The sequence below is a fragment of the Suncus etruscus genome, chromosome X (genome assembly GCF_024139225.1).
Source record: "Suncus etruscus isolate mSunEtr1 chromosome X, mSunEtr1.pri.cur, whole genome shotgun sequence".
Classification (NCBI taxonomy): Eukaryota; Metazoa; Chordata; class Mammalia; order Eulipotyphla; family Soricidae; genus Suncus; species Suncus etruscus.
The window spans coordinates 25,957,178-25,965,416 of NC_064868.1; positions in this window are offsets into that span (position 1 = coordinate 25,957,178).

Consider the following 8,239-nt stretch of genomic DNA (forward strand, 5'->3'; position numbering starts at 1 on the left):
ATTTTTTATTTAAGTAACATGATCATATCTGGGTTACAGTCATAACCAGAAAACCCCCCCCCTTCACCAGTGCATCATTACCCCCTTCCCCCTTCCAATCCCCTACTTGTATTCGAGACAGGCATTCTACTACAGTAATTTGTTTTTAAGTTCAGTAAGTTGTATTTTTTTCCTTAAAGGATAAGAGTAAAAAAAAAATATAGTAAAGGTGTGATAATGGCAATCGCCAATGTTTGCATAGGTCCAGAAAAAATGGAGAAAATGGAAAAAAAGTCCTTGACTTGATTACAAAAAGGCCTCACCCCAGAAGTTTATGGCATAAGGCCGACTCTGGGTTCCAGGCATACCAGTTTATCCAACTCCAGTCAATCTCAATGTCCCCGTGAAACTTTTGCACACTTTAGTTATAGTTGGTATCGGACTTTTATATTTAAAGACTCTGGATTCTGTGCATTTCTTTCGTCGATGTCAGGCTGATGTGGAGCATCCTCAAGTTTCAGCATATCATTAAATGCAGAGCGATCCGCCCTGCATGCAGACTGTTGCTGTATACTCTCTTTTTTATTAATAATTTTTATTGCGACTAACGTGGATTACAAGTCTTTCACAGTAATATCTAAAGTACAGAGTGACACTGAATCAGGGGTATTCCCGCCATCAGTGTTGTCCCCTCTCCAACCCTGTTCTCAGCATCCTCGTACGATTCCCCCCACCCCGAATGCTAGTATAACTGGTCCCCTTGGTGTACAGCTTGTTGAAGATTGGGTATCGATTCTGTTGCCATTGACTTTGGGTTTGGTATTTAAGTCTGATAATTTGCACTGTAGTTTACTGTACTGTTTGATTACTTCTCCTACGTTGCCCACTCCCCAGCCCCACTCTTTGTTTTTTGTTATTGCAATGTCCAACGGTTGCAGTGTTCACACACTTAGCATGGTGCTTGCACATATGCTCACTGGGAGTCACACACCTTAGTTGCAGTGCTCACATATTCTTGGTTGTGGTGTGCAGGAGATCCTACAATTGGTTTCCGTGCTAGGAATCCAAACCAACAGATTTCTGGGGACCACATTTAGGTAGGTGGGGAGACTTGCCATGAGTAGAAGGCACAGTATGCACTGCTGGCACTTGTGATAATTTCAGGCTCGTATATATTTGCTTAGAGTAAATTTTTATGTTTTAGTATCAGCACACAAGGACAGACAACGATTTGTTTCAATAACTAATTTTACAATAGAATATATTATCATGTTTTAAACCACATTGTAATAAAACACTTAGGTTTGTTAAAGGATTTTGCATTCTATCAGATTCTGAAATGACATTTTTCATAGTTTATACATGTATTAAGTCCCTTTTTTAAGCGTATGTATAGAATACCTAAATCAAATGACTAGATTGAAGTATGTGCATCTTAAAACAATCTTAAAACAATGTTGCTAGTTCAAGGATTGTTCAGTGGTAGAGCCCTGAAGACATGAATTATATCCCTATTACCACCCTTCATGCCCTGAGTTTAATTATGACAGCTCTGCTCTTTGGGATCCCTGACACCATAGCAATGTATGAAATCCCTGTGTACAGCAACCAAGCATGTGCAAGCACTCACTGAAACCAAACGAATGACCTCTTGCTTTGAAAGCAACAAAGAGAAGATAAAAGGGAAACAACATTTGGTATTGCTAAATTGAAGTATTTTTTCTTTTTATCCCCCTGCAGTATATTTATAGTGAAGTGTAACGTTTTCAGATTTATGTCAACACAAGTAAAAATTATGCATTTATTTTTCTGCATTCTTTTGTTTAGGAATAGAATCTTCTTAAGTATCTGTCCTGATGTTACATATTCGTTATTCTTTAAATGCATATTGCTGCATTTGCCTTTTTATTGCTTGGTAGTATTATATTATTAACATAAAAACATTCACATATCAATGAAATAAGCCCTTAGTCATAGAACTAATGCTTTCTGGCAGTTTTTTTTTTGTATTTTAATACTGTGCATGTTCTATTTTTCCCTAAAATATAACCCCTTCATTTTTTTTCCAGCAGATCTCTATTGGATGGAACTCTATCTGTAAAATGGGGTTAGGATTACTATGATAAAGTCTTCAGAGGATTAAAGAGTTAATCTAGTTTACTGTTTAGAAAAATGATAGCACATATTAAGTACTTTGCAACTATTATCTGTCATTATCATCATGGCCTATTTTTTAAATCAGATTTGTCAATTGCTTTGGAGCTTCTAAGTTTTCTGCTTTTTTAGAAAGTTTTGCTCAGCATACAATTAAAACTATTATAAATACTATATAAATTTATTTATATATTATATAAATATTATATATTTATATATAAATACTAAATAAATTTATTATAAAATACCCATTATAGAGTATTTTATATAGTTTTTAAAGCCCTTTATACAATTAAAAATAAATATTTATTGGGGATGACACAATAGCACTGTGGGTAGGGCATTTGCCATGCACACAGCTGACCCAGGTTCAGTCCCCAGTATCCTGTATCATCTCCTGAGCCTGCCAGAAGTAATTTCTGAATGCAGAACCAGGAGTATCCACTGAGCCTCATAGGGTGTGTCCTCAAAACCAAATAAGTAAAATAATAAATATATAAATATTTCAGGGTCTGAAGATGGCTCAAAGGAATGAACAGAATGCCCTGCATATGTAAGTTGCAAGTGGCACCTTGGCACAGTTTGGTGCCCCAGTTCTGAATACCTAGACATACACTGTGCATCACTGGGTTCTACACAATTGAGTATAGCCTGTGAAGCTCAGAAAACAAAGAGAAACTCATATATATATATAAATATTCTTTGTCTTTTAACTAGTTTTTCTCTTTACTTTTCCACACTTGATCAGCAATGCAGCTTTTACTCCATACCAATGGATCCTATCTTTGAAATCTCTTACTAGACTTAATATTCTGTTTTCTTGATCAGTCTGATCTTTCATGTACACAAATGTCTTCTAATATTTACAGTTTATTCAGTACGCCTGCTTTTTTAGATAAAGACTAACAGGCTGATTATTAATAGAGGGGCTATTAAATTTCTAGATAAATCTGAAGACAAATTAAGCATTTATATAAACTTATCTTTAGCCTAAAAGCAATCTAATATTGTACTTCTGTTGCGTTTTAGGCTTTTCATACAAATCTTTAACATTTTTTTCACTCTAATTATATATTTTCCTTTCTTAAGTGAATTTCATTACATATTCTAATAATATACTATGCAAATCTAAGAGAGATTTAAGTAGGTTTTCAGTAATTCAAAGGTCAGCAAACTAATATGCTCAAGCCATAGCTGAGCCTTTCCCTGATTCTCTAAAGTTTCCTAGGAAAATATTCAAGCCCATTTGTTTGTTTATATATACATATATAAGACTGCTTTCATGCTGAAAAAGCAAAGTTGAATATTGAAACAAGGAATATCTGACCCAGAAAGAGAAACACAAACAAAACACACACAAACATACACACACACAAAGAGAAAAAAAAAACTCAGTGGTATTTTATGGGAAAAAAATGTGCTGACCCTTTATCCATTCAGTTTATAACCACTGTAGAATTCTTATTACTTCAATAGTTTTTGTGTTGATTTTCTTGTATCTTTAAGTATATAAATATATCACCAATCATAAAAAATCATAAAGGGGTCAAATCTTGCAGAGCTCACCTAGCAGTGCTTAAGAACCACTAAGGTCACTCCTGAGTGCTGGGTGAAGAGGTTCCTGGGAAGAAATTCAGGGCCATCATAGGTGATGCATGTGCTAGACTACATGAGTTATCTTCCCAGCCCCAAAACATTTCTTACTCCTTTTGATGGTGTAACTCCATTAGTTAAAGCAACAATAGCATTGCAAAATAATGGTGATTGTAAAATGCTTTTTAATATTACTAACTTTGTGTAGCAAGCTTTTTATAATTAATCCTAAATTTGACTTTTTATATTCACATTAGCATTTCCCTATGTATCTATTGTAATAAAAGCTCTTACTTTCCAAACTAAGGATTTATTTTGAATTTTATAAAATTCACTTGGATACTTACAAATAAAATCATACATGTATTTTTCTCTTTCCACTAATCTTTTGAAATCTACTAATAAATCTTGAAATTATTTTGCTGTTATAGCAGAAGCTAGTAGTATCTAGCTTATTGTAGGTACTAATACAGGAAATAAGATACTACTTTAGTATACTACTATATACTACTATATTACTATAGAATCATAGGTGAATACTACTATTGGCAGGTAGGAAGTAAGGCAAGAATAAGAAATAAAATATATACAAGTTATCCTAGTTATTGTAGTTTGTATTTGATCCCTGGCATCCCAAATGTTTCCCAGCGCACTATCAAAAATGTCCCCTGAACACAGAGCTAGGAGTAATCCTTGAGCACCACCGGGTATGGCCCAAAGCCAAAAACCAACCAACCAACCAATCAACAAACAAAAAACCTGACCAACACCCCCCCAAAAAACCAAGCAAACTAACAAACAGAAAGTTGCCCTTTTAAATGAGTTTTTTCTTTTTATTTTCTAAATTCTGCCAGTGTATATTTCTGTTTTATTCTCATTTTCTTTACTTGCCATCTTTTATCACATTTCTTGAGACTTGTTTAAGAAGAGATACAATTTCCTCAATATACATGGTCTAATGTGAAGTTCTTAAAACCTGATATGTTGTATAACTTTTAAAAATAATCATATTTATCTTTTATTTTCATTGTTTTCACTTTCTTGTACATTTATATCATTTATATATGCTCTATACTACTATGTTATAATTGCAAATCATCTGTTTTGGGTAAAGAAAGAGGACTAACAAATAGTGCTCAAGAGGTTCTGCTGCCACTTTTGGTTTGACTTACTGGAACTGATAGTTAAAATCTAGGGCTCCACAATACATGATTTCTCAGACATAGCAATTGTGAAAGCCATCAGAACTACATTCAGCAGTGTTTGGGGGTTCTAGGACTACACCAAATTAATGTGGTGGGAAAAATTGAACTGAGGTCCCTGTACATGTCTTTTTTCTCTTATCTTAGCTACTTCTTAAGCCATATAAATCATCTTTACATAGATAATTGCCTTTAGACCCAAGTTTTAACAGATTCCAATTATATGAAATAGAAATATCTCTATTAATTATACCACATTTTAAATGGAATTATTTTAAAGGATGGGCTAACAGATATTATTCCTTGATGAGCAACACAGAACTGACCTACTAGTGGAGTTGCTACCTCTTCTACTCTGGACTATAGCAAATAGGAATGTCCCGAAAATTGAAAACTTTCAGAACAAACTGTCAAAGCTTAAGTTTAGTATTCTTTAGGTAGCTACAATTTGATTGACACCAGCAAAAAATAGATGCCTTATTTCTACATCTTGATTGCAGACCATAACAAAACTAAAATAATAATAATAATTTCATTCTAAAATTTATGTGAATGAATCTAACTTACAGAACTAAATTTGAAGTCCCTAGAAAGAAAAAAGTGTTTGAAATTGAGTTTTTATATTTATAGACTTTGAGGTACACAAAGATAAATTAAAATGTGGCTGAAATAAACATCAAGTGCCACCAAACATTTCTACTGCTAAAGTTCCATTACATATAGTGAAGTAGTAAACTGATTTCACTAAATCAAGTTTAATCAGAAAGAGTCTACTGGCTTGCTTGCAGCTTATAAATGTCCATTATTGATCATCATTGATTCAAATGTGGACTTCTGTAGAAAAAAGGTAAATCTAATTTCTTTAAATAAATATGCATATGGACTGAGAGAGAATATAGCAGGTAGGATATTTACCTTGAATGCAGTCAACCCTGGTTCAGTTCTAGGCATCTCATGTAGCTTCTTGAGCTTGCTATGAATAAGTCCTGAGTGCAAAAGCAGTAGGAACTTCTAAGAATTGCCTGGTGTGGTTCCAAAACAAACAAAAATCTGTCTGAATCAATGTGTACTACTTCATAATATCAATTTCTCTAAATATATTTAGACAAAAAATACAAAAGAGTGTAGTAATAAAACAGTAAGAGAAAACACTGAATTAGATATTATGGGCACAGAACTTCTAAAATATATAAATTTTCAACTATTTGTTTTTCTAGTGCCTTGAATAACCACAAAGTAATGACCAAAGAGGCCACATTTAATCCTAAAAGCATAACATACCCATGTTTATTTTGGATTCTATGAGCAAAACTCTTCCAGAAAGAAATTAGAATGAAACATATGAAGGCAAGGTTGATAAGATGGCCACTTAATAGGAATGCTCTAGATAGAAATTTTAGCTTAGTTCAGAAGATGTACAGAAACTGATTTCCCTCAACACTGCAAGTAAGTGTTAAACTCTCCCATGCTAGTCAATTATAGTCTTCATTTTTCCAACCATTTTCGGCCTATGGGCAGTGAAAGTGGAATTAAAGAGCAATCACCTTATAAAAAGAGCTTAATGTAGTTTACAACTCTTATTTATATCATCTTCTTAAATGCTGAAATGCTTCATTCAATAGAGTATAGCATAGACTATTTTTATAAGTTTTGCTTATAAAACTGCAATCACTGTGCAATTAAAGTATCACTGCAATTAAAGTGTGTGTAATGGAACATTCAGAAATGTACACATGACTTTCCTTTATAACTACCAAGGGAGACATTTTATATTCAAGTATCCCAATGTATAAGATTCATTCAGCTAACGAGGGAACTTCTTTATTCACGCAACAGTTTCACACATACACAACACACATCTTGTGAAGTTTCATTTTTATAAACATGTAAAGAAAAAATTCAAAAGTTTATCATTTCAAAGTTTGAATATAAAGTAAAATTTACCTGTTGTATGCAGTTTTTTATTTTAGATTTCACTCATTTTTTCAAAGAGACTAAATAATATCATGGCACTGTACTTTTTATTAAATATTTTATGAAAGTTATCTTGATTTATTGCCAAAATAGATGAGCCAGGCAGGAGAAAATGGATGCTTAAAGAGGCAGACACTTGCAGCTAATAAGTTTGAGGGCTGGAATACAAACCTAAGCCAGTCTTATGAACCTATGCTCAAATTTTAACTCCATTTACCTAGTATTACTCCCTCTATATCCGGAAATATGTAATTAATCTTTTTATAAATATTTTTATGGCTAGTGGTACATTTATTTAAAAATATTTTGAATATGCATTGCTTCAATGTAGATAGGTTCTTAAATCTAGTTCTTAAATCTAGTTTCTTTTTGTTGTTGTAATTTTTGGGGTTTTTTTTGAGGGGGCACACCTGGCAGCACTCAAGGGTTACTCCTGGCTCTGTGCCCAGAAATCACTCCTGGCAGGCTGGGAGACCATATGGGGTGCCTGGATTCAAACCAAAGTCTGTTCTGGATCAGCTGTGTGAAAGGTAAAAGCCCTACTGCTGTGCTATCTCTCCAGCCCCTAATGATCTAGTTTCAAATCCTTATTTTAAAGGTAAGATTTGGGGTATCCAGGGATTCAAAGTTATTGCCTCAAATCTTCAACATAAGAAAAAGTAGGTTTAAGGATAGAAACCCAGAACACCTCACAACCCGATTGCTATTTTATGTTACAATTTGACAAGAAACTTTGATCTAATAATGACAGAAGTATTAAAGATTCCTAATTTGAATTATAAATATTTCAGAGTACAACTTCAGCAATCTGGATTAAGCAGCTACATGAAGCACCAGGAAGCTACATTAATCACGAAAAATTACTTAGCCATTCCTATGTAGATCTTTCAAGTCAATCAATTTTTCCATCACATATAGCTAAGAGCACCTGTCTCATTGAGTTGTTGTGAGGCTGAAATTAAGTTATTCATGTATATTACCAAAGACAATTCATGGCACTTAATAAACTGGTAGCATTATCAGTAAAATCACCTTTCTATTCCTCATACTACACACTTTCTCCAACTCTCTGCATCTGTGTTCTGCTTATTTCTGTGAGAAAAGTCAGAACTATTTCCTAAACAGCTTAGAAAATAAAAAGAACTGTGAGAAAGACCATAAGTAAATAATAAGTGCATTTAGTTAGGATAAAAAGGAGAGATACTATATATATATTTTTTCTTACCACAGAAAAGAGGTTTAAAGAGAGCGGAGGGAGAAAAAATGAGGAGTAGAGTCCAGTGGATGATGGTAGTGGTGGTAGTAGATCCCTGTACTGTGGTGTTGAGTGCGGTAAA